This window comes from Dama dama, chromosome 10 (assembly GCF_033118175.1).
Source record: "Dama dama isolate Ldn47 chromosome 10, ASM3311817v1, whole genome shotgun sequence".
NCBI lineage: Eukaryota > Metazoa > Chordata > Mammalia > Artiodactyla > Cervidae > Dama > Dama dama.
Window position 1 is genome coordinate 32,868,321 of NC_083690.1, and position 26,772 is coordinate 32,895,092.

Sequence of the window (26,772 nt, forward strand, 5' to 3'; positions counted from 1 at the left end):
AGCTGATAAACCTGCCTGAGTCTCAGCTGCCTCTCATCTGTGACAAGGATAACCTTGCCCTGCGCGCACACACGCTCTGGGGGTAGACAGGACTGCACATTCAGGGTCTGGGGCGGGGCTACGAGGCTCTCAGCCAGCATGGGTGCCCAGTGCCCACTCCCACCAGTGGGGGGCGCCACTGGTCCCCGCTCTCCCTGCCCTGCAGGGCTCTGGGCTCTCGCTCAGAACACACATCTGGAGGTTGGACCCTATGGCCATTATTCCCCTGTTCAGTCAATGAACACGGGTTGGTCTCCGCCACGTGCCAAGCAGGCACTGAGGCACCAGCAACCCAGAAATAGGTGGGACACGCTCCTAATTCTTAGACAAGAGCACCCTCCTGACAGGGGGAGACTGACATGGAAACAGAGCAATGAGGGGCTTTAAGAGCAGCACGTGTCAGCAGTCCCCATCCCCATCCGCCTTCCTTCTGGGTCTCACCTGCCTCTGCCACTTAGACCTGCAAGAACATTCGCAGTCTCAGTCTGTGTGTGGGCGTCCTCAGTGGCTCAGTCCTGTCGCACTCTGCGACCTCGTAGACTGTAGCCTGCCAGGCTCCTCTGTCCACGGAATTTTCCAGGCAAGAATAGTGGAGTGGGTAGCCATTTCCTGGATGATAGGGGATCTTCCCGGACCAGAGGTCGAATCCTGTTTCTTGCGTTGGCAGGCAGGTTCTTTACCACTGAGCCGCTTGAGAAGCCCCAAGTCTCAGTTTACCCATCTCTAAAGTGGGAGTGCTCTCAACATACAAAGTCATTTCAAGTTCCAGACACCAAGGAGGAAAACCCTCTAATTTGCTTCAAAATGATCCCCTAAGGTTTCCTTGGGTTTGCACCTGGTTTTCCAAGGAATTAGTTCAAATATCTGAAAGAAAATTTTCCCTTAAAACAATAAAAACAAAACACACAAGCCGAGCTGAAAAGCCACACTAGCATTTCCTCCATGGGTGGATCACTCATGTGGCTCTCAGCTCCCAGCCGGCTCCCTCCCTCCCTGGCGGAGAGAAGAGGAAAGGATGCTCCTTTGTAGATCAAGCCTCCCACTCTTTCCTCTGCCATCACTCAGGGCTGTGTGCTCAGAACAAATTGTTCTGTTTGAAGCTGGTGGACTCTGCCCAAACATCCTGATGATGGGAGCTCCCAAAGCTTGCCGCTGTTACTGAGCAGAGAGCAGGGTGGAGGTAATAAAATCACCATCTAATAGATGATTAAGGATGCCCAGGGCTTCTTCCAGGCTTCCCTGATAGCTCAGCTGGTAAAGAATCTGCCTGCAATTCAGGAGACCCCGGTTGGATTCCTGGATCAGGAAGATCCGCTGGAGACGGGAACAGGTACCCACTCCAGTATTCTGGCCCAGAGAGTTCCATGTACTACATAGTCCGTGGGGTTGCAAAGAGTCGGACACAAAGTCAGCAACTTTCACTTTCACTTTTCAGGGCTTCTTCCACAGCTTCGACATGCAGAGAAACAGGAAGGGAAGACTTGGGGTCCCTCTGAAGCGGGACATGGCCTCACCCCTGCTGAGCAAAGTCAGCAGCGGGACATTTGGTCCCTCTCCAGGGGAGGAATGGAATCAAAAGAAGAGGCAGGAAGAAAGGACACTTCCTGAGTACGTCCTACATCAGGCAACCAAGCCCTTCTAAAGCATCTCATTTAAAATTCACAGTATCCTAGAAGGTGAGTCTTATGGTCCCTGACTTATTATAGGAGTTGCCCAAAGTTGCATAGATATAAATGGAGGGCGCCTGTGTGTGCTCAGTTGTGTTCTGACTCTTTGAAACCATATGGACTGTTGCCTGCCAGGCTCCACTGACCATGGGATTTTCCAGGCAAGAATACTGGAGTGGGTTGCCATTTCCTACTCCAGGGGATCTTCCCACCCCAGGGGTAAGTGGAAAGACTAGGATTCAAAACCAGCTCATTCTAATTCCTTATTTTTCACCCTAATCCACAGTCTTCTAATGAAATCTGAGATAGGGGAAGGGGGACGTCTCATGGTGACATGGGGTCTCAGGCCATTAGTTCCTCTGGAGTTAATCACTTCAAACTTCACATCTACTGCAGTCAACCCTTTCCCTAATTCAGCAAGGACACCTACCTAGCTCACCTTTGGTCCCCGCCATTTAAGAGAGGAGGTACCATCTCCATTTACCAGAAACTTCTCTCACCCTCCTCCCCACTGCAGCCTTTGTGGCCCCCCTCCATGTACTTTAAGGAAATCAGATGCGTTTTTCTTAATTAGCCATCATTATTGATTTGACATCCTCCTGCAATTTAAATAAACTCAGTGAAATTAATGAGGCCCCTAATAATATTCTGTCTTCTTGTGCTAATTATTTTTTGGTGAACAAGTTCATTCTTAACGTAAAGAGCAATAGCAACCCTGCCAAAGATCAATACTTGTATAGAAAGAAAGCTCTGGAGTCTCAGAGAAAGAACACTCTAGAGTTTGTAGGGGGCTTCTCTGGTGGATCAGATGGTAAAGAATGTGCCTGCAGTGCAGGAGACCTGGGTTCGATCCCTGGGTCAGGAAGATCCCCTGGAGAAAGAAATGGCTACTTACTCTAGTATTCTTGCTTGGGAGAAGTTCAGAGACTGGCCAAAGGAGAAGGTTGGCTTGCCTTCGAGAGGTAATAAAGACAGGGTGGGGACAGGGGCAATGGTCCTAGAGGGAGTCTGTGGAAGAACTAGATGCAGCAGTCATTGTGGCTACCTGGGAGACAGCTGAAGTCCAGACACTGATGGGAATTCAGAGACACTGAAAAGTCAGCCACTGTCTTCCCCACCAGCCCCCAACCCCCTGATAGATCCAAGTATCATCCAACAAGCACTCTCAACCAGCACCTTCTCTCCACCTTCTCTCCCTGCCCTGCTCTGCCCACAGCTTCTGCTTTCTTTACTGTCTCACCATCAGGAGACCTGCAACATCCTGTCTCAGCCCCTCCAAGCCAGACTCCAAACCAGAGACCGACAATCGTTCCCTTGCTACGGAGTTTTCCAGTGGTTCCCCTGTCTAGGGCAGTGGTCCTCAATCTTTTTGGCACCAGGGAGCGGTTTCATGGAAGACAATTTTCCCACAGACCGGCAGTAGAGGGGATGGTTTCAAGATGGTTCATGCACATTACATCTATTGGGCACTTTAAAGAATCTGCCTCCAACGCAGCAGACCCAGGTTCAGTCCCTGGGTTGGGAAGATCCCCTGAAGAAGGAAATGTATTGTTGCCTGGGAAATCCCATGAAGAGAGGAGCCCGGTGGACTATAGTCCATGAGGTGGCAAAGAGTCGGACACAACTGAGCAACTAACACTGTCACTTCATTTCTATTATTATTACATCAGCTCTACCTCAGATCATCAGGCATTAGATCCCAGAGACTGGGGACCCCTGGTCTAGAGTACAGCGGATTGTGAAATGCAATCTCTTTTCATGAAGTTTAAGCCTTCCAGACCTCAACTGTCATCATCTCCCCAAGCTACATCTCAGAAGTTTGAAATGTCCTAGGAAGTCTCCCCCACCCCACTATTCCAGATAGTTTACTCCTGCTCACTCTCTGCCCTAAAAACCCCTCTTCCTAGAGGGGATCTTTCCAGCACCCCAGTTCAGAGCCCCTTCTCTGCTCCATGACCCTTGGCCTTCCCCCTTTCACAGCTCCATCACACTGATTATAATTTTTCAGTATATGTGTCTTTCTTATTCCCTGGACTATGAACCTCTCGAGGGCATGGTATTTGCCTGATTCATCTCATGCCTCACAAAGCCCAGTGGCCCTAAATGCTGCATGAACAAACAAATGAGTGAATTGATCCTTGTGGAAGAAGGGATTGGAGGACAGACTGAGGAATCCATAGGCAGGTAAGCTGGGAATAGAACCTCAGTCATGGCATCTGGTCCCATCACCTCATGGGAAATAGATGGGGAGACAGTGGAAATAGTGTCAGACTTTATTTTTTTGGGCTCCAAAATCACTGCAGATGGTGACTGCAGCCATGAAATTAAAAGACACTTACTCCTTGGAAGGAAAGTTATGACCAACCTGGATAGCATATTAAAAAGCAGAGACATTACTTTGCCAGCAAAGGTCCGTCTAGTCAAGGCTATGGTTTTTCCAGTGGTCATGTAAGGATGTGAGAGCTGGACTATGAAGAAAGCTGAGTGCTGAAAAATTGATGCTTTTAAACTATGGTGTTGGAGAAGACTCTTGAGAGTCCCTTGGACTGCAAGGAAATCCAACCAGTCCATCCTAAAGGAGATGAGTCCTGGGTGTTCATTGGAAGGACTGATGCTGAAGCTGAAACTCCAGTACTTTGGCCACCTCATGAGAAGAGTTGATTCATTGGAAAAGACCCTGATGCAGAGAGGGATTGGGGGCAGGAGGAGAAGGGGACGACAGAGGATGAGATGGCTGGATGGCATCACCAACTCGGTGGGCATGAGTTTGAGTAAACTCCGGGAGTTGGTGATGGACAGGGAGCCCTGGTGTGCTGCAATTCATGGGGTCGCAAAGAGTCAGACACGACTGAGCGACTGAACTGAACTGAACTGAACTAGGGCAACAGGACACGTGGTATGCCTGCAAGGGGTTTGGAGGTGTTTTACTTTTCCCGGTAAATGAACTAAGATGTTTATAAGGAACTGGTGGAAAGAAGCAGGTCAAAGTGCAGACTCCTGCCTCCAGGTCCAGTAATTACTATGGCTGCTGGCTGGGGACATGGCTTAAGGGAATATGGAAAAATCATCAACCATGTTTGGCTCAAGCTGTGCACGAAATGAATCAAAAAGGGTGAACAGGAGTAAACCAAAACTGTGTCCAGGAGACATATTTCAGGAGGTCCCAATGGGCAAGAAACAGCAATTGCCAATGAGGAAAAGAGCCAGGTTCCCTGCAACCCAGTGGAGGGGCCTTGCTGAAGGGTAGCGTCTCCTGCTCTAGAGATGTTGGGATTCTTGTGAAGGGAGTGCATTTCCTGGCTGAGCAAACTGCGTGTGCAAGAACTGTTGGGTCTCCCAGGAAATGCATGGCTCTTTCTTGGGCACACTAGGAGCCCCTGGGCTCTGATCACAGAAGAACACTAGGGATGTTCAGGGTCCCCCCTGGAATGCAGAGCGGTGGGGGGAATCCCATCACTGGGCACTGGACACATTCTCAAGCCCAAGAACATGAGCACTTCTCAGAAATTCACTCAAAGATGCTGCATCTGGTGATCACGAGGTATCATTCCCTCAATGTCCACAGAGAGACTTCCGGAGCCAGCATCACGTACCAGGCACAGGACTGAGGGCTAAATCTCCAAAAGCCCTTCCTATGCTGATGACTTTCTAAAATGCATTAGTTCACCTTCAGTGAAATCTCAGGAAGCCTGATCTGGGAAGGAATACCAAGGAGCTTTTGGGCTGGTCGGGAATCGTGATCTCTTAAAGGTTTGGTAGCCTCTTTTCCTGGAGCTTCCCTGGTGGCTCAGATAGTAAAGAATTCTCCTGTGATGTAGGAGATCCTAGTTCGATCCCTGGGTCAGGAAGATCCCCTGAAGAAGGAAATGACAACCCACTCTGTCCTGGAGAATCCCATGGACAGAGGAGCCTGGTGGGCTACAGTCCATGGGGTCGCAAAGAGACAGACACAACTGACCGACTGAGCACGCGCGCACACACACACACACACACACACACACACACACACAGCCTCTTGCCCTTGGCAGGAAAGGGGCTAATATGAGAACAGGGATTCTTTTCTAGAATAAAGAGGGAAGTTTGTCTCTATAAGCTAAGCTTTATTTGAATGGAAAATCCAAAAACTTTCTCCCAAATAGAAAGAGTCCAGAATGTCAGAAGGTGTAACACCCCAGGGAAATGCTCTTGAATTAATATTCCAAAACGGTGCCATCTTTCTTCAAGTTTCATGACTGATACTAAACGAAGCTGTGAAGTGCAACCGTGCTAATTGGCAAGAGGCACATGATAGACAATAACGGGGTGAAAGTTCATTTTCTTACTGTAATTAATTACGGAAGAGGATTTTTAAAATAAAGGAACACACGCCCACGTACACCATATGGATCCCAAAGACCTAGATTGACAGGCTCTGTTCTCTCGCAGTATGACTCCACAACTCCATCTTCCATAAACCTAAGCGAAACGAACTCTTTTTGTATACAAAAGTGCTAAAACGTGGTGGCTCAAGTCCAGTATGGCGTTTCAATGCCATGGAATGCCTTTGGGGCCATGTATAACATATAACTGAAATCCTTCAACTGAAACAAATATCACTGAGTCAGAATTCTTTAGGGGGTGCTGTCCCTCTGGCTCGGTCACTATGAATCTTCCCCATCCTAATATCTGATCGAGATTACCAGGAGGGCAACACCCCACCCCACCTCCATCAGGGTCTCATGCAGGGGGAAGAGACACAGGAGTCAGGAATGGGGAGCAGACAATCCCCAGCAAAGTGCTCAGTGACTGCCAAAGAACAAGGCAAAGCTGAACTTGAGACACAGCTGAGATGAGGCCATCATGGGGCATCCTCTCACTGCTTGTCTCAGCTTGGGTTCCCCAAAAGACAGAGACTGGGGTGTGGGTAGCTGACTTGTAAGAGAATCTCAGGGAGCAGTAGTCACGGCCCAGAGATGGTGAGGGAAGGAGGAAAATCCCACCCATGGGCATATTATTGAGGTCACTGCTATGTGCATCTGGGGCTCGGTTCCACCCAGGACCTACTCAGGAGTGTATGAGACACCTCCTAGAATGGCCCACCCAAGGCCAACCTGAAAACACATATCTATGGGCTCCTAAACCCTTGGTTGGGTGTTGCCCCACGTCTGCGCTGAGCATGTGTGTTTGATGAGTCAGTTCCCACTGATATCAGGGGTGTCAGAAAAACACTAGGGGTAGGAATGAAGGGCCGTTGTGGGCACTTGGGGTGAGCTACTGGAAACCCACTCAGGAGTTTTCATTATCCCTGTGGTTAAAAATGAAGAGAGAACAAGAGTGTGTGAATTGGGGCCCTAAAGGTGTGTGATACACTCTCCAGATATGAAGAGTGGGGGCCCCCTGGGAGGGAGATGAGGTCCATTGGCTTGCAGACTGCAGCCTTCTCTCTCTGTCTTCAAGTGGTCTTTCCTCTGTGTAGACAAGACAAGGCAAGACAGTCCATAGGGTTGCAAAAGTCTCGGACACAACTTAGTGACTAAACAACAAATTTCCAAAGAACTTGTTCTATCCTCCTTACTATTTCTTTCTGGGCTGAGTTTTAGACAAAGTGTTTCCTACAATTAGGTCTACAATAAGCTGTGTACCTTATTTCCTTTACCTTTAATCTTTTATAAATTATGAAATTAACAAACCTCCCCATGACCAATCTGTGAAACCCACCATCTCTCACTGCCGTTGACTGAACGTCACTGCTTAGAGATGCTCTACCGATACCACCTGGACAATTTCAATGACTGTGTCTCTCCTGCTCATTACAAGAATGCTAATCTTCAGATCTCTGTGAGTGCATTCATGAAAGGACTCCAGGCTCTCCATGCTGCAGTGGAGATGAAATTCAGCACGGTATTTGCTGACATTACTGTGGTCCACTCACAAGGAATTATCTGATGATGTGGTGTTAAAGAATTAGGTCAAATAATCTGGATAAACCTCCAGGATTAAAGGATCTGTGGTTGTCTCGCTGACCAATATTTCAAAAATCTAGTTATAGTCAGATGCAGACAGTATAGTCATTGTTCATTCATTCCGCAGACTGAAACGTATGCTTACTGAGTGTTTGGGAACTCTTCTAAGCACCACAGAGATAGCTCTGGCATTCCAGGGACTTGCAGCAGAGGGAGGTGGGAGGCAAAGCATACTGATGATAACACTCAGATGGGATCAGTGGCAAGGGGACCTGAGAAGGGGGTGACAAGCTCTGTCCACAGTCAGGATGGATTTCACATAAAGGTGACATTTGAGCTCATCTTGAAGGATGGGAATGAGCTTGTTGGACACAGCATGGTGTGGGAACAAGAGGGCCTTCCCAATAGAGAAACTAGCATGTGCAAAAGAGCCGAATATGGGGCTTCCCTAGAGGCTCAGTGAGTGGTACAAAGAATCTGCCTGACTATGCAAGAGACTGGGGTTCAATCCCCAGGTCAAGAAGATCCCCTGGAGAAGGAAATGGCAACCCACTCCGGTACTCTTGCCTGGGAAAGATCGTGGACAGAGAGGCCTGGTGGGTTACAGTCCATGGGATCACAAAAGACTTGGGCAGGATTTAGAGACTAAATAACAACAACAATGGTCTGTTTAGAGAAGACTTGTCTACCCGACACAGAGTAAGCATGGCCGAAGATGTGCTAGAGAGGCCCCAGGGGTCAGATTCTGCTTGGCTTGAATATCAGGCTAAACAGTTGGTCTTGACATTGTAGGCCAGTAGTTTCAAGCCATATTTCATGAAGTCAAAGAACCTTTAGCAAGTGAGCAAGGTCTGGCAGGAAGGACAGCCAGCAGAGTATTGAGTTCTTCACCTTGCTTCGGTCAAAGCAGTTTGGCTCACATAAGAACCCACCTGCCAATGCAGGAGACATAAGGGACGCTGCTTGAATCCCTGGGTCAGGGAGATCCCCTGGAGGCAGGCATGGCAACCCACTCCAGTATTCTTGCCTGGGAAATCCCATGCACAGAGGAGCCTGGCGGGTTACAGTCCATGAGGTTGCAAAAAGTCAGACACAGCTGAAGCAACTTAGCACGCAGAACACATGGGTTTAGTGGATGTAGTTGTGAGGGTGGGAAAGAAAACACAGAATCAGAAAGCAACTCCAAAGTAGATGCAGTAGTCAGGTTCTCCTCAGAAACAGAACCAACAGCCTACACACAAAAAGAGGTTGATGATAAGGAATTGAAGGCACTGGCCTACACAGTTATGGAGGCTGAGAAGCCCCAAGATCCATAGCGAATCAGCAGACTTGACCCAGGCCGAGATCACAGGCCTGAGAATCAGGAAAGGTGATGGTGCAGGTTCCAGATCAAAAGCTGGCTGACTCCAGATCCCAGAGAAGCTGGGGTTTCGATTCAAGTCCAAAGGCAGGAAAAGGCCAATATCTCAGCTTTGCTGTCAGGCTGTAGACAGCCTCTCTTGCTGGCAGTGGAGTTGAGTTGGCCTTTCTGTTCAAAACCCAGGCCTTCAACAGATTGTTTGAAGCCTCCCCACATGGGGGAGGGCCATCTGCTTTCCTCAGGCCACCAATTCAAACGCTAATCTCATCCAAAAACACCCTCGCAGACACACCCAGAATAATGTTTGACCAAATATTGGAAAAGACCCTGATGCTGGCAAAGATTGAAGGCAGGAGGAGAAGGGGGCGGCAGAGGATGAGGTGGTTGGATGGCATCACCGACTCGATGGACATGAGTTTGAGCAAACTGTGGGAGAAGGTGAAGGACAGGGAAGCCCGGTGTGCTGCAGTCCATGGGTTCACAAAGAGTTGGACACGATTTAGTGACTGAACAACAACAGAATATCTGGGCAGTCTGTGGCCCAATCGCCATCATGGTGGATTAACAAAACACAATCAAGAGCAAAGGTTCTAGAGATCAAAGACAGTGTTTACAATAGAAAGCCAATAGAAGAGAAAGGACCAGAGAGATGAAAGGGGTAGTCATCTCCTCCATCTCTGTGCCAGGACCAGGGCTGGTCCCCGTAGATCTTACCAACCTCCCACAAGCCACTTTAGAAGAAGCGTGAACAAGCATGAAAGAAAAAGTGTTAGTCAGTCGTGTCCAACTATTTGCGACCTCATGGACTAATCAGTCCACGGAATTCTCTAGGCAAGAATACTGGAGTGGGTTGCCATTCCCTTCTCCAGGGGATCTTCCTGACCCAGGGATGGAACCCAGGTCTCCTGCATTGCAGACAGATTTTTTGCCATCTAAGCCACCAGAGGAGCTGAATAAGCCTGGGGATGGTGGGGAGGTGGGCTTCCCAGATAGCTCAGTTGGTAAAGAATCTGCCTACAATGCAGGAGACCCTGGTTCAATTCCTGGGTAGGGCAGATCCCCTGGAGAAGGGAATGACTACCCACTCAAAGGGATAGGCTACCCACACCAGTATTCTTGGGCTTCCCTGGAGGCTCAGCTGGTAAAGAATCCCCCTGCAATGCGGGAGACCTGGGTTCAATCCCTGGATCTGGAAGGTCCCCTGGAGAAGGGAAGGCTACCCACTCCAGTATTCTGGCCTGGAGAATTCCATGGACTGTATAGTCCATGGGGTCGCAAAAAGTAGGACACAGCTGAGCAACTTTCACTTCACTGGTGGGGAGGTGGAGAAGGAAACGGCAACCCACTCCAGTATTCTTTCCTGGAGAATTCCATGGACAGAGGAGCTTGGTGGGCTACAGTCCACGGGGCCACAAAGAGTCTGACATCACTGATCGACTATTGTAGTGGAGGGGGGTTGGCAAACAAAAGAAGCTGGCCAGAAACCAGCCTGGCTCCACCTGCAATGGGTCCAGACACCTGCTGCTTTGTATGACTCCAGCCTCACCTAATGACTGATGACAGACCACCAGACACCTGTGAGTCCACCTTGAGACTGGAGACACTGAGAATGCCCATCAGAGCATCAAGGAGCCCTGCACCGCCCCTTCTCTACCTGGGTTAGCTGAGCCCTCTGCCTTCCTGCTGATGGAACCAAGGATGCATTCCCTTTCTTCTTGATTCTGGGCTGACTCATGTGTCGACTTCCACGGGGTCTCCTCCATGGGACCCTGTCCTTCCCTAGCCTGCCTGAGGGCTAAGTCTGCCCAGGTCCCCCAACATAATCACACTCACCCATCTCCACTAAAAGTTGCAATGCCTCTTGGTAAACAGGCAGCACAAACAACATGTTGAATTTATAAACATTTTTAAGAGGGCAAACGTCTTCCAATCACATACCCTGAGTCTCCCGTTTCTGAGATGTCCCCTGAACCTCTGGGGCTCTCAATGTTCCTGGCTCACTCGGCAAAGTGGAGCTCAGCAAGCTTCCCAACCTCTCAGGACCCCGCAGTTCTCTGGGCCATGCAAGACCTCTATCATCCATTAATGATGCAGCTGATCCCAGTACATGGCAAAGAGGCGGCCAAGACAGAACTGTGTGTGAACCAGGGGCCACTGGGGACCCCGGTTTCAAGCAGATCATTTGAGTTTCAGTGACTTCCCCATTCTGAGCGTCTACCCCACACAGGAGTGCGTCCTTGGAGTATAGCCTCTTCCTGCCCATCGTTGAGCATTTTCATAGTTTGGATGGCTGGAATCAAAACCCTCCCCAAAGGTAGCATACGGCTCCTTATCTCCCAGTTCCGCACAATTTACTTGGGATGAAACCTGATGCTGTGCTATGTGCTAACCCATACTGTGCTATTTTCCTTCTTTCACCTCTCAGGGAGTTTGTTCAGCAAGAAACGACTCTTTGGGGTGCATTCCTATCTCTCCCCACCCTTCTGACTCTGGAGTGTGGGTCTCTGTAACTCCCAGAGGGAGGGGCTTTCCTTTCAAATCCAAGGGCTGCTAGTGGAAGAGAGCACTCACTGGAGATGCTTGCCAGATCGCCAACCCCTTTCTTAAGCACAGGACAGTTGTCAACTACAAATTGGCACTTACCAACTCATCATGGACCCTTGCCGTCTACCTCTACAAGGACTCTACAAGGACTAGATCTGGTGCTGCTGCAGCTGCCGACCTTTGACATCCCCTGGAAGGAGTTCATGGTGGAGATCAGAAAGGCTTGTAGAAAAACCGGCAGGACAGGTCTTTGGATAGTTAGATATTTTCAAGAACCAGTTTTATGAGCCCAATCATGTATCGCCTCATATTTAGAAAGGCACCAAAACCCTTCATGGTGACAGCTGCTCCTCGTGACTAGCAGAAAGCTTCATGAGACCAGCAGAAACCTTCTAGGAAAATATGTGCTTGATTGCATGTACTCCCACCAAAACCACATATATACTGACCTTCCCCTCCTACCTCTTTGGAGCATCTCAGATACTCCTCTTTGGAGTATCTCAGAGCTATCTGAAGTGCTATCTCCTGGGCTTCAGTCCTCGTTGTTCCCTGAATAAAACTTAACTCGCAACTCTCAAGTTGAACACTTTTTTTTAAGTCGACATGGTCCAAAGAGTACAGCACTCAGAGTCATTAAACTCTTCAACCATTGACTCACTTGACAAATATTTATGAAGTGTCGACTGTGTGGCCTGGTATTGCCCTGAGAGTAAGGAGTACATCAGTGAACAAGACAAGCAACCTTCCCGCCTTCTTAGAACGTGCACTTAAGTTCCCTTATGTCCTTCAGCTGGGTGACCTCAACCAGGGCATTTGATCCCTCTGAGCCTGATTCTTCTTCCAGTATAGAAGACTAGTGATGTGAGCTTCCTGAAATAACACGTGGGACCATCCATGAGACAGGGCCGGGCACATTCTAAACATTCAGAAGCCATTAGCTGACACGGAGAGATTTTCCATCTTGACGTGGAATTCCTGGGAACACCATCAAGTTGATGAGAATAACTTTAGGGCCCAATTGGTTGCAAACTGGGGGGTTTGGGATCCAGTCTGTAGACATTTCAAGTGTAAAAATTCACAGACTATGGCAGAAAAGCAAATATAAACCTCTTTATGGGGTTCCCTGCTTAATTTATTTCCAACTTGGTCTTAAGTGATATTTCTTGCCGATGTATATGAAATGGAAAAACGTCTAACTAGCGTTAAAATTCCCGGTGAATGCTCCAGATTCAGAAACCAGCTCCCGTGGGTGCTTCTGAGAAGGTTGGTGGTGTACTACTGCCCCCATGTGTAGCGAGCTTGGCTAGCAAGGGCCTGAGAACTGAGCAGATCATAGGATGGGGCTTTTTTGTGTGTTCTCTCTCTCTCTCTTTTTTTTTTAAAGCAGGAACACTTAAGAAGGAGAAAATGGACTCTCAAAAATCCTCTTTATCCGAGATCAAATAGAATAAAACCCAATTAAGTCAGTGCAGCTGTCGGCTGTTTAACCAACTCCACCAGCACATCCTCCTCCTCCCTGCCTGGCTCTCCTTCTCCCCCTGATGTGTATTGGACACCAGGTTCCATTTACAGGGAATGGATCCATTAACCCCAAGGACAGACACAATTCTCCTAACAGTGTGTATAGCTCACACGTGCCCCAAGTGGCAAGCTTTGAGGCCTGGGATGGGGAGACCTCCAGGAGTCATGGGCTCTGCCTGGAAGAGTCTCTGAGTTCTTTCCCCACAAAGCATCTTGAAAGAGCCCTGCCTGTCTCAAGCCAGCGCCGAGGGTCCTTTTTAAATTAAGTTTTACTGGAGTATAATTGTTTTACAGTGTTGCGTTAGTTTCAACAGTACAGAAAGTGAAAGTGAATCAGCTGTGTGTGTGTGTGTGTGTGTGTGTGTGTGTGTGTGTGTGTGTGTACTAACCTTTCCCTCCTTTGGGAGCAGTTTGGAAACTTTGGAGCAGTTTCTCAGAGCTATCTGAGGTGCTGTCTCCTGGGCTGCAGTCTTCATTTTGCCCTAAATGAAACTTAACTCACAGCCCTCACATTGTGCATTTTTTCAGTCAACAAAGTCCAAAAAGAACTGCACTCAGAGTCAACAAACTCTTCAGCCATCAACTCACATGACAAATATTTATTGTGCCGACTTTGTGGCCCAGCAGACAGTAGGATGGGGCTTTTGTGTGTGTGTGTGTCTGTGTATGTGTGTCTGTGTCTCTGTGTGTGTGTGTGTCTGTGTGTGTGTGTCTGTGTGTGTTTGTGTGTCTGTGTCTGTGTGTGCGTCTGTGTGTGCGTGTGTCTGTGTGTATCTGTGTGTGTGTGTCTGTGCGTGTCTGTGTGTGTGTGTGTGTTTGTGTCTGTGTGTGCGTCTGTGTGTGTCTGTGTGTGCATCTGTGTGTGTGTGTCTGTGTGTGTGTGTGTGAATCCCCTCCGTTTTGGATTTCCTTCCCATTTAGGCCATCACAGAGCACTGCGTAGAGTCCCCTGTCCTATACAGGGGTTGTTGTTTGATTGCTAAGTTGTGTCCGACTATTGGTGACACATGGACTGCAGCCCACCAGGCTCCCCTGTTCATGGGGTTTCCCAGGCAAGAATACTGGAAATGGGCTGCCATTTTCTTCTCCAGGGGATCTTCCCGACCTAGGGATGGAACCCAAGTCTCCTGCATTGGCAGGTGGATTCTTTACCATGGACTCACCAAGGAGACTCATGCCATATGGTAGGTTCTCGTTTGTTATCTATTTTATAAGGGTATCAATAGTGAATATACATCAATCCCAATCTCCCAATTCATCCAACCCCTCCTTCCTCTCTTGGTATTCATACATTTGTTCTCTATGTCTGTCTCTCTATTTCTGTTTTGCAAGTAAGATCACCTATATCATTTTTCTAGATTGCACATATATGTGTTATTATACGATATTTGTTTTTCTCTTTCTGACTTACTTCATTCTGTATGACAGCCTCTAAGTTCATCCATGTTTCTACAAATGACCTAATTTCATTCCTTTTTATGACTGAGTAATATTCCATTTTATATACGTACCACATTTTCTTTATCCATTCCTTTATTGATGGCCATTTAGGTTGCTTCCATGTTCTGGCTATTGTATATAGGGTTGCAGTGAATACTGGGGTGCACATGTCTTTTGGAATTATGGTTTTCTCTGGGCATATGCCCAGTATTGGGATTGCTTTCATACCGTAGTTCTCACCATGGGTCTTTGTGCAGTTTCGATCAAAAAACATCTACTGAACAGTGGCTCATAACCCTGCTGGGAGCATACAGTCTAGAAGGAGAAACTCACGGAGGGGCAAACTGACACCAGACCTGGGGAACTGCACATGAAGAAGCATGGGTACTGCAGGGCCTGGAAGAGAGGAGGTAAATCCAACAGGAAGCAAGAAATACCTCCAGGAAGAAAGGCAGCCAGGTCAATCTTTAAAGAGGAAGTCTGTTACCCCACGAAGCAGCAGGTGTATGGGAGCCTGGGCAGAACCTTCGACAGAGTGTCATAGGGTGAAGGGCACAGTGCTTTGGGGAAGCGGAGGGCAGCTCAGCACGACCGGAGCAAAGGGGAGGTTTCAGCAAATGGGAAAGTTACCAGGGTGGCCGTGGAGGCTGCCACAAGCCAGGCTGAAGGATGGAGCACATGGTGTTACGGAGGAGAGCAGGGAAGTCTGACTTTCCCCAGGGCAACACGGGGCAGGTCAGCTGGAGGAAGGAGGTTCAGAGCGGAAGCCACCTGCTGGAATCCCGGCGCAACAATCAAAGCCAAGAAGACCAAGCTGAAATTCTAGATCAGAAGACACGACTGGAGAATTATTACAAAGAAAAGCATTAGGTCCCGGGGTTTGTATAGCCAACCCCATTCTCTTCCCTAATAGCCTCTCATGGGATTGGAGCAAAGAACTAACTCTTCCGTTCAGCCCTTGTCTGCTTCCCAGCTGTCATAAAAGTTGGCCCTGCTGCCATCACACTGTACTTCTCAACTCCCAGGCCAGGTGACCAAGCCCTCTGTCTCACCTCTGGCTAATCTGCCTTCTGTCTCCCTCTGACCACTTGCATCCTGCCAGAGATGGAAGTCACAAGTCTTCTCGGGGTGGGGGGAGGATTTAATCATCTCAAGTTCTGCTGGGTGGCTCCAAGGTGGGAATTGCGAGGTTCCCCAGCATGACAGGTGTCACTTACGCTGGCTCAGACGGTAAAGAATCTGCCTGCAATGGGGGAGACCCAGGTTTGATCCCTGGGTCGGGAAGATCCCCTAAAGAAGGGAATGGCAACCCACTCCAGTATACTTGCCTGAAGAATTCCATAGACAGAGGAGCCTGGCGGGTTACAGTCCATGGGGTCACAGAGTTGGACACGACTGAGTGACTCAGCCTTTCACTTTCTTTCCAGTATGACAGAAGCTGGCTTTGCCTGGGCTTGGGTCCAGAACCTGCCCCTTCTCTGGGTTTTAACAGCTGATTACAGCAAACTCAAGCTTCCTGCTCAGAGTCCCCACTCTGTTACATGTGGGCACTCAGAGGTATCACAGATAGACAGACAAGATGAGGAAGTGGGAAGAGTTAAATCCTAGGACGTTTCACGCCATCTGGACAAGGCACTTCATCTCTAAGAACCTCAGTTTCCTCATCCAGTGGGATGACCAAGGGCTTTCCCATGGGGCAACCGTGAGGAATGAATGGTCATCAAGTGAAAGCACATCACTATTTTGGAGATTTACGGAGACCGAGACAGGGAGCCCTGCCCACCTCCGCTCACTTCTGAGTGTAAAATGACTACATTGCCCGAGATCACATCCAGGAGGAACAGGGTTTATGTTTCACATTATGGCTGATCCCTGCTACTGTAACCAATATGCAACAACTGAGAACACTCAAGTGCCTCTCCTAAGGATTCCTACCAACAAGGCTCGTGCAATCAAGAAAACAGGGCTTCCCAGGTAGCTCGGTGCCCACCAATGCAGATGTGGGTTCCATTCCTGGGTCTTCCAAACACAGGTCAGAAAGATCCCCTGGAGAAGGAAACGGCAACCCACTCCAGTATTTTTGCCTAGGACATCCCACCAGCAGAGGAGCCCAGCAGGCTGCAGTCCATTGGGTCACAAAGAGTTGGACATGACTGAGCAACTGAGCTTGCACAGAGGCAACCAAGGAAACGGTGGTTTTCAGATATTACAGCACACGTAAGCATTAAAAAATCTTATCCACTGGGTGTCAAGAAACAATAAAAATCACATACTATTTCTCACAGTTTTAAAAATCCCAGTGTTCAAGTGGTTTAAAAACAGTCAATTATTTAAAATGGATAACCAACAAGGACATACTATATAGCAAAGGGAGCCCTCCTTAATATTATGTAACAACCTAAATGGGAAGTGAATTTGAAAAAGATAGAAACATGCATATGTATAACTGGAAAAAAAATAGTATGATCCTTGGAGGGGGGGAAGTCACTGAATTATATACTTTAAAATGGAAGAATTTTACGATATGTGAATTATATCTCAAAAAACGCTGTTGTTTTGAAAATTTTAAAAAGGATAAACATTGTGAATTCTTTAAAAAAAATCATCATGTACAATTACTCTTAACAATATGGATGAACGCCATATACATAATGTTGAGTGAATGAAGACAGATAAAAGAATATGTATCTATGGTTCTATGACATATGGTTCATGTGGTTCTATTAAGATAAAGCACTGACACAGGCAAAAACAATCTCTGCTCCTAAAAATCAGAAGAGAGGTTGTCCTGGGGATGAGGGTGGTGACTGGAAGGGCCAATGAGGGGAGTTTTCTGAGGAGCTGGGACCGCTCTTTGTCTTGATCTGAGTACTGATTAGGTGAGTATGTTCAGTTTGTAACAATACCTAGAGCTGGGGTTCCCCTGGTGACTCAGGGGTGAAAAATCCATCTACCAATGCAGGAGACACGGGTGCCATCCCTGATCCGGGAAGATCCCAGGTGCCACAGAGCAACAAAGCCTGGGCACCACAATTGTTGAGTCTGTGCTCTAGAGTTCAGGAACCACAACTACTGAGGCCCTTGTACCCTAGAGCCCACATTCCCCAGGAGAAGCCACTGTGACCCAGACTGGACTAACACTAGCCGGAGAATAAGAACACTAACTGCAGGTAACAACTTATACTGTCGTTAACTCTGGCGGAAGTGCTTCAAAAGACACTTGAATGGAATCTTCAAGTCAATTCACATATATCCTGGAAAATGATACCTCCTGACTGATGTACTCGAGGCAATATCTGAGTACAATTAACCATAAAGGCCAGAGACTGAGAGGATATTCAGAATGTCACCTCCCAGGGATTTTCCTGGTGGTCCAGTGGTTAAGAATCCACCTTCTAATGCCGGGGACACAGGCATTAGTTCCTGGTCAGGGAACTAAGATCCCACATGCCTCAGGGCAGTGAATCCTGTGAGCCACAATTAAGAGCCCTGTGTGCTGCAACTAAGACTCAAAGAAGCTAAAAATAAAAATTCAGAAAATAAATATTTTTTAAAAAGAATATCACCTACCAAACAGAACACTGTCTTAATCAGAATGGGTGGCAGTACACTTGTACCAGATGTGAAATACATACATAAGAAATATGTAATGATAGAACTCTAGGACAGTCAAACTTCAAAGTTTCAGAGGTCTTCCTACCCCTCCCCCCTTCACTGGGGGGACTTCCATTTTCTCAGGGTTTCACATGCATTGGGTTTGCCCAAGGACTCAGCTGATTGTTTCCTTTGGTACAACTGGGGGATTTTGTGAGTAATACAGTTAAGAAACAATTATAAGGAATTGTCTAAATTCTTGGCCTAAATTCTATTGAAAGCAAGCTGATCTGAATCTCCTTCCAAGGATGAATCAGGGCTCCAGATATTACTTATAATATCCCTATGGAATGGTAAGGCTGGCCTAGGGTTTTGTGTTTGGGACCTAAGTTTCTATTCAAGGCCATCTCCAGACACAGAGTTACCAGGGTTTCTGTGCCAGACTTTGGGGATGGAGTTCTCAGGTTCCATGAAAAAAAAAAAAACTTCATCTAGGAAGAGCATCTGATAGTAACCTGGCTGGAAAATCAGAGCGTGAAAAAGCACAAGGCGAGCAGGGAATGAATTTTGGACTCAGAAAATTGTCATTATCTCGGAGTGCTGTGAAGGCTGGCCCCATGAGGGGAGGAGCCGTGACCAAGAGTACATCCCAGACTCCTGCCTCAGACGAGTGTGAATCTAGTTCTGGCTTCAGATACAGAAAGCTAAAGACACACAGAACGGGACCTCAGGCTCAGACCCAGGGGACCACACATCTGAGGGCAAGGGTCTGCGGTGGTGCCCAGAAAGCAGGTTTGGGTGGTGCTCTCTCTGCGTAAGGCCAAGTCCATGCCCTCCTCCATCCCAGTTTCATCTGTTTGACAGCTGACAAGTCTCCCAGCTGGTCCGACCACGCACCAGACAAAGACCTTCATTCAAAGCCCCTGCTGCTCATTCAGAGATGGATGAAGGTCTGATGCTCATCACGACCCTGTACGCACCACTTAGAGAAGAGAATTAAGGGCAGTCAAGATGGTCCCGGCTCCCAAGACACTTAGATTGTGTTCAGGAAAAGAAGACGTGTATCTGTGGCGTGCCAGGTCACACAGCAGCCTGGGAAGAAGGGAACAGCCTTTGGGGATGTTGAGGGACCCATAGATCTGACTGGCAGGATAATTATACAAAAGTTGTTTTGAAATTGATCAGCGGCATTTTTTAAGGACCATACAGCATGGCATGGAGGAAACCTTCTAACAGAAGAAGCAAGAGCATCTACTCTCAAGGTTTGAGAGTAGAAAGTCCTGGATGTAACCAGAACTCTTAAACCGACTAACTAGGTGACTACAGGTAAGTCACTTCACATCTCTGCTTCAGCCTCATCAGTAAATTAGAGATAAAAAATCTCGTCTCCTGAATTCTGCTGATGATTCAATGAGATAATGGATTGGACTTACCTAGCACCATTTCTGGAAATTATAAACACTCAACCAATGTTTGTCTTTAACCATGACAGAAATACACCTGAGCAAGCAGCTTCTTTTCTGAATGAAAGTGCTCTAAAAAGAGTAGCAAAATGAACAAAGGTGATAATCCCCAGATTTGACCCAGAAAAGCCAAAGTACTAAAGGATTTGATAATGATTCAAACCAAAAAAATCAAAATAATAACGCTTGCCCTGTCCAGACCCTAAATGAATATAATCGTGCTATTCATTACACTTGAACTAGAGCCAGAGTATCCACTAAGCCAAATCAATGTTTGCCCTGGTGGGTCCTAGAATCCAGGTTAATGGAGAGATGGACATCAGGGCAACCTGTTGGAGCTCAGGGCAAGGGGTCTTTGATCCTGAGGCTGCTTCAAGCGCAGAAATCTGATTTTCTCCAGTATGTGGGAAAATTTAAGAATGTCACTCCACATCTCATAGCAGCAGGGAACTTGCTAGACAGTTACCTTCTGAATGCAAGAATAATCTTTTCCAGGACCTTCCCTGAAGCCCAGATTCTCAATGGGCTGGGAGGGTTCCATGCTTTCCTTTTAGAGGTTGGTATGAGCTCTGCAACAGCAGGGGTTTTTAATGAATAGTCAAGGGCTTTTCTTCGGGCAAATCTGCTGGTTAGTTTTTTTCTTTCTCCATCTTGCTTTAAACTATACCCATAATTAGGGTAGGGCTTCCCTGGTGGCTCAGTTGGTAGAGAATCTGCCTGCGATGTAGGACACCCAGGTTCGATCCCTGGGTTGGGAAGATCCCCTGGAGAAGGAAATGGCATACCACTCCAGTATTCTTGTCTGGGAAATCCCATGGACAGAGGAGCCTGGTGGACTACAGCCCACTGGGTCACAAGAGCTGGACTTGACTTTGGGACTAAACCACCACCACTATTATTAGGGTTACCATGTATTTTTATCATGGAGCCTGAGACACTTGAGGGCAAGAAAAAGGCAGTATTAATAATTTAGTAGAACCACAGCAAAAAACCAAGATGGCCACCATATCATATGGTCATAGTGAATCATCTATGATTTCCAGTTCATTTCTTAAGACATTTGATTTGAAGAAATCTGAGAAGAGAGATACACCCCTCCCCTAACCTTTCACAGTTACTGTATCATCCTAATTTGACAGCAATACTTTCAGCAACATGTCTGTATGGAGACTTGCTCATGGATTGCATTTAGTTTTCATATACAAGCTCTCTTTAGTTTTGCACTCATATTGCATCCATATGCGTGCACGTGTGCTAAGTCACTTCAATTGGGTCCGACTCTGTGTGACCCTATGGACTGTAGCCCGCCAGGTTCCTCTGTCCATGGGATTCTCAGTTTCCCCTCCCCCTCTAGGATGGGGTTCCAATTGCACCTACCTCACAGAGTTTTTGTGAGGATTAAACAGGTTAATAGAAGTAAAGTGCTTTACAAAATGCCTGGAACACAGCAAGTACTATGTAAGGCTTTATCATCCTTAAGATCATTAAGTAGAATGAAATTTTAATCTAGTGAATTGGTTAAGTGGGATTTGGTTGAAGGAGCTTTTACAACATATGGTCCCCAAAAATCTACAGTGTCTGGAAATAAATATGTAAAAATGGTGAGGCAGCTTTGAACTGGGAGGTGAGTGAATTACATCAACAGAAACTGGGAGAGGCCCATCATTGTCATCCCTGGGATAGGTCAAAACATCTAGAAAGAGGGCTCTGCTGGGTGACCCTATTAAAAATTGGCGGGGGGGAAAGTGAAAGTGTTGGTCACTCAGTCATGTCCAGCTCTCTGCAACTCCATGAACTGTATGTAGCCCGCCAGGCTCCTCTGTCCATGGGTTTCTCCAGGCAAGAATACTGCAGTGGGTAGCCATTCCCTTCTCCAGGGGATCTTCCTGACCCAGGGATCAAACCTGGGTCTCCTGCACTTGCAGACAGATTCTTCACCACTGAGCCACCAGGGAAGTTCCAGGGATATCATGAAAAAGAATGAAATAATGCCATTTTCAGCAACATGGATGGACTCAGAAAGTGTCATACTGAGTGAAGTAAGTCAGGCAGAGAAGGAGAAACATTGTATGACATCCCTTATATGAGGAATCTAAGAAGAAATGATACAAATGAACTTACTTGCAAAACAGAAACAGACTCACACTTTAAAGAATGAGTTTATGGTTGCCAGGAAGAAGGGATAGTTAGGGAGTTTGGGATGGACATGAACAAACTGCTATTTTTAAAATGGATAACCAATAACATCCTACTGCATAGCACAGGGAACTCTGCTCAATGTTATATAGCAGCCTGGGTGAGAAGGGAGTTTGGGGGAGAATGGATACATGTACATGTCTAGCTGAGTCCCTTCTCTGTTATCTGAAACCATCACAACATTGTTTGTTAATCGGCTATACCCCAACACAAAATAAAAAGTTAAAAAAAAAAAAAAGAAATTGGGGGCTATCAAAAGAAGGGCATTCCAGGCAAAGGGTTCAGCCCACACTAAGGCAGGTGATGCAAGAAATCATGCCATGTTGGGACATGGTTGACGAGAAGTGAGGAGAGGAGAGGAATAAAGTTGGGAGTGATCCAGGTGAGGCCAGAAAGGCAATCAGGGAGGCAGACCCGTTTCCTGGAGCAAGTAGGCCGGCCTTCAGAGGGCGCTTCCAGAGCTGGTGTGGTTATTGGCAGGGAGCTCCCTGGGGGTCTACTTAGCCAGGAGGAGCAGACCACCACCAGGAACCCACCCAGCAAAGCTGCCCCAAATCACCTGAAACCCAAATCACATATTTGAATTCAAATGTAGAAGAAGAGTTCAGGGCTCTGTGCAAGCTGTCCATCACATCTGGTTGTTAGCTTATTTACAGCAGGGTGTAAACTGATGTTCAATTACCCACGGAACTTTTTCATTAAACCAGAACTTTAAAATATGCATGTAGAATTTTAAAAAATAGCCTGCACTAACGAAACCCATTTTTTAAAGTCTGAAACAGGACTTTGCCAGGTTTTCAAAGCCATCTGTTTTCAAAGCCTACCTTCCTCCTTGTTTACCACAGCCTGTCTGCTGGTTTAACAACCTCCAGTGGGATTTCACACGCCTCATTATGCAAAATCACTGCTTATGCATTCACTCCGCCACTTGCCTAACTAATCTCAACTCATAACACCTTTCTGAGAAAGATCCCCAGTCTAGAGTCGTCCGACGGGGCTGTAGATCAAGAACAGTGGTAGAGAGTGTCGGAGCAAGACAAAACACGTCCTCCAGTGAATTACTGTTAGGAGACAGGCTTGATCTGAGACCCTACTCAAGGTGAGAAGTGGGGGAAAAAAAAAAGCCATAATGATTACAATAGAAATTCAAAATCTGTCTATTCAAAAAAGGGGAGAGGCAGGGAGATCTCACATCAGGTATAAGTTAGAAAAACAAGCTTGATTCCCTTCTTAGTTATTGCCACCCTCCCATAAATGATCTATTCAAAGATTTTTCATTTCTTCCTCTGCATCAGGTTTTGGGTCTGTCGTCTTTTGGTTCAAAACAGTCAGGAGCCAAGGTTCAAATCCTAGCTCTTCTGTTTCTCAGTTAGAGGCCCTTAGGTGAGACATTTAGGATGACAAACAGCCATTCAGTCACTGTCTAAATGGTGAACCAGGCAGGTAGGTACCAATGCTAGAACTGGTCAGGCTAAGGGGCCACTACAGCAAAGCCTGGATTACCCGCAATGAACCACAGTATCCAGTTCAATGATGCACCTTTAGGGGATCAACCAGTGAACTAGGCCCCCAAACCAGATACACATGGGGCAAAGTAGTGAGGGATGACTATGTGAAGTACACTGGTTCTTAGTCTAAGGTAGGGACTCGACCCTGGTTGCATGTAGGAATCACCTGGATGGTTGATAGGTACCAGAACTCAATCCTTGGTTCATCCTCCATGTTCTTATTCAGTTAACGTAGGGTGAGGTCCGAGGACCAGCATTTTTTTTTTTTTAGTAACCTTTGATGTTGAAGAATAGCATGATAAAATAAATGACACAAAGCTTTGGTGTACACCACAATAAACATTTTTGGAAACTGAGCATACACATGGAACTGCTGCCCCAAATAAGATAGAAAGCATTCCAGTATTCCCAAAGCTTGCCTTCTGCATTTTCTCAATATGTGACCCCTACACTGCAGGGAACCAGTGTTCTGACTTCATCACCATAAAATTCCCTGATGTCAAACTTCGTATACATGGAATCAAACAGAATTTTTCTTTTTTTCTTTATTTCTTTTCTTCTTTCTTTCTTTCCTTCCTTCCTCTTTTCTTTCTTTTTTTCATTCATTCTCTTTTGGGTCTGATTTCTTTTGCTCAACACTATGCCTATGAACGGCTCTCCAGAAGGCTCAGTGGTAAAAGAATCCACCTGCCAATGCAGGAGGTGCGGGTTCAATCCCTGGGTCGGGAAGATCCCCTGGAGAAGGAAATGGCAACCCACTCCAGTATTCTTGCCTGGAGAATCCCATGCACAGAGGAGCCTGGTGGACTGCAGTCCACGAAGTCACAAAGAGTCAGACACAACTGAGCAATTGACCTACTGATGCCTGTGAAATTCCTCCATGTCACTGGGTATCGCAGTTACTGCTGTAGAGTATTCCATTCTGTATTCCGCAATTCATCCGCTTCCTTGATGATGAACTTTTGGGCTGCTTCCACTTTGGAACTCTTAAGAATAATGCTGCAGTGAACATTCCTGTACATGTCATTTGGTGCCCATGGAGAGGCATTTTTCTCAGACATATATCCAGGACTGGAATTGCTGGGTCATAGCATCTATGTATGTTCTTTAATAGAAAATGCCAAAACTCTTCCAATCACTTTCCCACCAGCAATGTATGAAACTCTAGTTGCTCACATCCTTGTCAATATTATAGATGTTGGTGTATCATGGCATCACATTTTTATTTTAATTTGCATTTTCCTGATGACTTATGATGTGGAAAACTTTATTATATGCTTACTGGCATTTGGGTATACTCCTTAGTAGGGTGCTTCTTTTGCCCAACTTTTTAATTGGGAAGACGCTATTTTTGTACAAATTTGTAGATCTTTAAATATTTGTTACAGGAGTCCTTTGGAATATATGTATTGCATACATCTCCCATTCACCAGTTTGTTTTTTCACTTCTTTAAGTTATGTCTCCTGATGAAAAGAACCTCTTAATTTCAATGAATCCCTGTTTATACAGCCTTTCCTTTTTGGCATTTGGGGAGGTCTTTTTTTTTGGGGGGGGGAGGTCTTATATAATTTTTGCCTACCCCAAAGACACAAAAAAATGCTCTTACATTATCTTCTATAAGATATGTGTTTCTCCTTTCTTATTTAGGTCTAAGATTCAGTTAGAACTGATTCAGGGCTGTTGTGTAAGGCAGAGGTCAAGACTCTTGTTTTTCCAGAGAGATGCCCACTGAACTGAGTTGCTTAAAAGAACAACCTTCTCCACTCTGTTATAGTATCAATCAGTATTTCTTTAAATTTCCATGGTGGGAAAGCTTATTTTAACATGCTTCCAAATTTGATATTTACTGGTCTGAGCTAGTCATTCAGTTGTGTCCAGCTTTTTGCGATCCCATGGACTGTAGCCCGCCAGACTCCTCCTCTGTCCATGGAATTCTCCAGGCAAAAATACTAGAGTGGGTTGCCATTTCCTTTCTCCAGGGGATCTTCCTGACTCATAGATCAAACCTGGGTCTACTGCATTGCAGACAGATTATTTACCATCTGAGCCACCAGGGAAATACTCATTTACTGATCTAGATCATAGAAAAGGATGAAGCAAAACAGCAACTAGATGGAGACTTCTGGAATAGAAAATCTGCCAGTATCTCTGTGTGTTGGTTTAGGAAAAATTGAGGCTTCATGTCTGAGTTAAGAAATCTAAACATCCACACAACAAAGCACAATTTGGACAGCAGTAGCAACACCCCAAAATGACCGAGCCTGGAGCCCAACCCTGACCCTTTCGAGATTCCTCCCAAAAGATCCAGAAGGAAATGGTGACCATGGCACCAACTCCAGACCCGGGAGATGCTCAGGGTGGGCAGGTGAATGAACACTCTTCGCTGTACCCAGGAGCAGCTAGGCAGCCTCACAGGAAGAGAAAGGGCTGCCTCCCAATCCATGAGTCCTGTTCCTCCTGATCACCGGTTCTTATGAGTCAAACAAGGCAGGAACTGCTCCTCTTGCCCCGGAGAGAAAACTGAGAGTTGGGCAGGCTAAGGACTTGCCCAAAGTCGCCCGGGTAAGAGCCAGAACCAGAGTGAGTCACAGGGAAGACAAATTCCCAAAAGTGGCCACGTTTCTGAGTCTTCATCCTCAGAGGAACAACTTTCCCTCCCAAGGCTCACTCGGGGGACTTTAGCGATTAATTACTAGCTGCAAACTGGTAAATTGGAGTTAATTATCTGGACAGATCTAATGGCAACTACAACTTTGTTGAAATTAAATAAAACCACCACTTTAAAGTGCACAAAGCCTTTTTCATGGCATTACTTAAGGGTGTCTGAACAAGTCCAGCCAAGACTCTGGGCTTGCTAGAATACTGAGGTGGAAGAATTGGTCTGTAGCACACTGGTCCTTGATGGACCCAGTACGGCATCTCAACCACTTCCCAGCCATCCTGACATCCTAGGAAGAAAGGAGCCGATCCTTCCTTCCTGACCCTGTCCTGTAGTATGCCCTATTCAAGTCCAAGGGGCTGACTGGCATAGCCTGGTGGGGTCTTCCCTGTTGCTCCCATCTCTGCATCCCCTCTGAACATAATCTTCTTATGGGCCATTGGCTCTCACTCTAGCATCCTCTTCAGGAGGGCACTGACCTCCACAACTTGAGAAATTCAGGGAACTGAAGTTTCAGAGGCAAAGGGTATGTTGAATCTAGTTAATACCTGGAGGGAGAACAGGAGTTCACCAGATCAAGGAGATAAAGGCATTCTGCAGAGAGGAAAAATAAAGTGCAAATCACTGAAGGGGGAGAAAAAGAGTCTTCAGCATATGAGAATCCACAGGGCAGCTAGAGGTGAACAAGCTGTGGCCGCAGTGAAGCTGGAGAGGATGACAGGGAGGAAGGAGGACCTTGGAGCCCACTCTAAAGAGTTGAGACTTTGCCCCCAAAGAACATTCTGGCTATAACAATGTACTGAAGCACAACAAGATCAGAACACGGGCAGATAATGTT

General features: G+C 46.8%; 1 long non-coding RNA gene and 1 other non-coding gene across 6 annotated transcripts in view; one reads left to right on the forward strand and one right to left on the reverse strand.

The window, feature by feature from the left end:
• The window catches only part of LOC133063693 (uncharacterized), a 454,338-nt gene that overhangs the window by 203,053 nt on the left and 224,513 nt on the right, over positions 1-26,772 (reverse strand). The window lies entirely within an intron of this gene.
• Positions 20,257-20,328, forward strand: TRNAR-GCG (transfer RNA arginine (anticodon GCG)). The gene has a single exon. It is a non-coding gene; the product is annotated as a tRNA-Arg (tRNA).